This window comes from Heptranchias perlo, chromosome 20 (genome assembly GCF_035084215.1).
Source record: "Heptranchias perlo isolate sHepPer1 chromosome 20, sHepPer1.hap1, whole genome shotgun sequence".
NCBI classification, from domain to species: domain Eukaryota; kingdom Metazoa; phylum Chordata; class Chondrichthyes; order Hexanchiformes; family Hexanchidae; genus Heptranchias; species Heptranchias perlo.
Genome location: NC_090344.1, coordinates 15,629,932 through 15,632,729, shown reverse-complemented (window position 1 = coordinate 15,632,729; position 2,798 = coordinate 15,629,932). Strand labels below are relative to the sequence as shown.

General features: G+C 40.9%; 1 non-coding gene across 1 annotated transcript; it reads right to left on the bottom strand.

Moving 5' to 3' along the window:
- Window positions 1–762: 762 nt before the first annotated feature.
- trnai-aau (transfer RNA isoleucine (anticodon AAU)) lies at window positions 763–836 on the bottom strand. The gene has a single exon. It is a non-coding gene; the product is annotated as a tRNA-Ile (tRNA).
- Between the last annotated feature and the right edge of the window lie 1,962 nt (window positions 837–2,798).

Here is a 2,798-nt window from a genome sequence, read left to right as displayed (position 1 = left end):
TTAGCTTTATTTCTTTCTGCATTTTTCTCTGTTTTTTGCCTCTCTCAGCGCCGGCGAACATGTGATTTGAAGCATTTGATTCCTAAACTGATGCCTTTTCCTCATCTCCGCTCTGTCTGTTTCTAACTGCTTGTGATCATCAAAGGGAACAAGCCCCGAGTTAAACGTTTATCAGCAAACCGACAGAGAGATATCACAGCGGGAATAAAACTCGTTGCTTCATATTGTTAGATACTCAGTGACTCAGATTGTAATGTGTGTCAGTAAACATACCCGGATACTGAGTGACACAGTTTGTAATGTGTGTCAGTAAACACACCCTGATACTGAGTGACACAGATTGTAATGTTTTTCAGTCAACATACCCGGATACTGCGTGACACGGATTGTAATGTGTGTCAGTAAACATACCCGGATACTGAGTGACACGGATTGTAATGTGTGTCAGTGAACATACCCGGACACTGAGTGACACAGGTTGTAATGTTTGTCAGAAAGCATACCTGGAAAAATGGTTCCGGAAATGGAAAGAAATGGAGAGATGGGAAAAGAGACAGACGGAAAGAGATGGAGACACGGAAAGGTGAGTGAGAAAAGAAGGATAAATGAAGAATGAACAGAAAGATTTTTTTTCTCCGTCCCAGGGGCAAAGATATATCAAACATTGCAATGAATGCTATTTCCTCTGACTTTTTGCGTGAATTTCCGTGTTACTCAAGTCCGGATTTTCAAAGTCACTAAAGTAATATCATTAATTACTAATGGCCCATACGGGGATCGAACCCGCGACCTTGGCGTTATTAACACCACGCTCCAACCAACTGAGCTAACAGGCCATTTTTATTTTTTACGCCAATCGGTTTGGGGCACGTATTGGGTGGTCTGTGTTTCACTTCTCACACTGCGTTATCCGGTTATTGCAGGAACATTGAACACACCACATCCCTTAAACATTGTTACTTGTTTCTGCATAAAACTGGCAAGGGTATAAATCGAAATTAACAGATAAGGAGCACTTTAATGCGACAAATTGAATTCTGGTAAAAATTATGTTCTGAACAGTGAAAAGCCCACCCCTGAAACACTGCCCCGCTGTTAAACCAGTGGGCAGGACCCTGAGGTCCTGCCAAAATCGTGTGCTGAGCTTTCCGTGGTGTAGTGCTTATCATGTTCGCCTTTTACGTGAAAAAGCTCGATTTCAGTTCCCGCATAAAAACATAGCATTGAGGAACTTGCTTCGGATAAACCCCCAAGCGTCAACTTGTGCTTGGAGAAGGGACAATTCTTGTTCCTTCCTGTTAACTTTAACAACGGCTGTACCAAATTCTAGGTGTCGTAAACTATCAACATTTGAAACCAGACCCTTAAAATGCAGTCTGGAAAGTGGAAAACGGTGAAAGTGCATCACATACAAAGCACAAAAACTTATTTAAAGTTTCATTATCCATGTTAGTATTTCCGTGATTCTGCAGCATAAAGTTATCGGTTACAACAATTATTCATCTTTCACAGAATTTCATTAGTTTCATGAATTAATTTAACAACGTTCATTGGTTACTGCAACCATAAGCTTGAGCTCGGTGAAATATTAATGTTGTTAATCATGGGATGTGATGTTTTTCTCTGGTACAATCATTTAGCGCGTTCAGCTCTTAACCCAAAATTTGGTGGTCCGATGACCCCCAAGGGACGATACAATATCCCCGATTTCAATGCGTGTTTTCATTGTAAGAAAATGCACCATAAATGAATTTGATGAAACGTGACCAATATTGTTGACTTGAAATAGTTAGTGTGCAACTTGACATTGCACCACATCGGAATCCAAATTAAGATTCGGGGCCAGAAAAGCAGATGCATGCACGGAGGCAGAGGGCAAGGCTGAAGTATTAAATGAGTACTTTGCATCTGTCTTCACCAAGGAAGAAGAAGCTGCCAGAGTCAGTAAAAGAGGAGGTCGTGGAGATACTGGATGGGATAGAAATTGATAAAGAAAAGGTACTAGAAAGGCTGGCTGTACTTAAAGTGGGTAAGTCACACGGTCCGGATCGGATGCATCCTTGGTTTCTGAGGGAAGTAAGGGTGAAAATTTCAGAGTTGCTGGCCATAATCTCCAATCGTCTGTAGATATGGGGGTGGTGCCAGACGACTGGAAAACCTCAAATGTTACTCCCTTTTTAAAAACATGTGCAAGGATAAACCCAGCAACGACAGGCCAGTCAGTTAAACCTCGGTGGTAGAGAAGCTTTAGGAAACGATAAATACGGGATAAAAATAACAGCCAGTTCGACAAGTGTAGATTAATAAAGGAAAGCCAACACGAATTTGTTAAAGGCAAATCTTGTTTAACTAACTCGATTTGAGTTTTTCGATGAAGTAAAGTGCCACATAATAGGCTTGTCAGCAAAATTGAAGCCCATGGAATAAAAGCATGGATACTAAATTGGATAAATGACAGGAAACAGACAGTCGTGGTGAACGGATTTTTTTCGGACTGGAGGAAGGTAGACAGTGTTGTTTTCCATGGGTCTGGACGAGGACCACTGCTTTTTGATATATATTAATGATTTGGACTTGTCCGTACAGGAACAATTTCAAAATTCACAGATAACACAAAACTAGGAATTGTAGTGAACAGTGAAGAGGATAATAATAGTCTTCAAGAGTACACAGACGGGCTGGTGGAATGGGCGGACACATGGCAGATAAAATTTAATGCAGAGAAGTGCGAACTGATATATTTTGGCAGGAAGAATGAGGAGAGGCAATATAAACTAAATGATACAAATGAGGTGCTG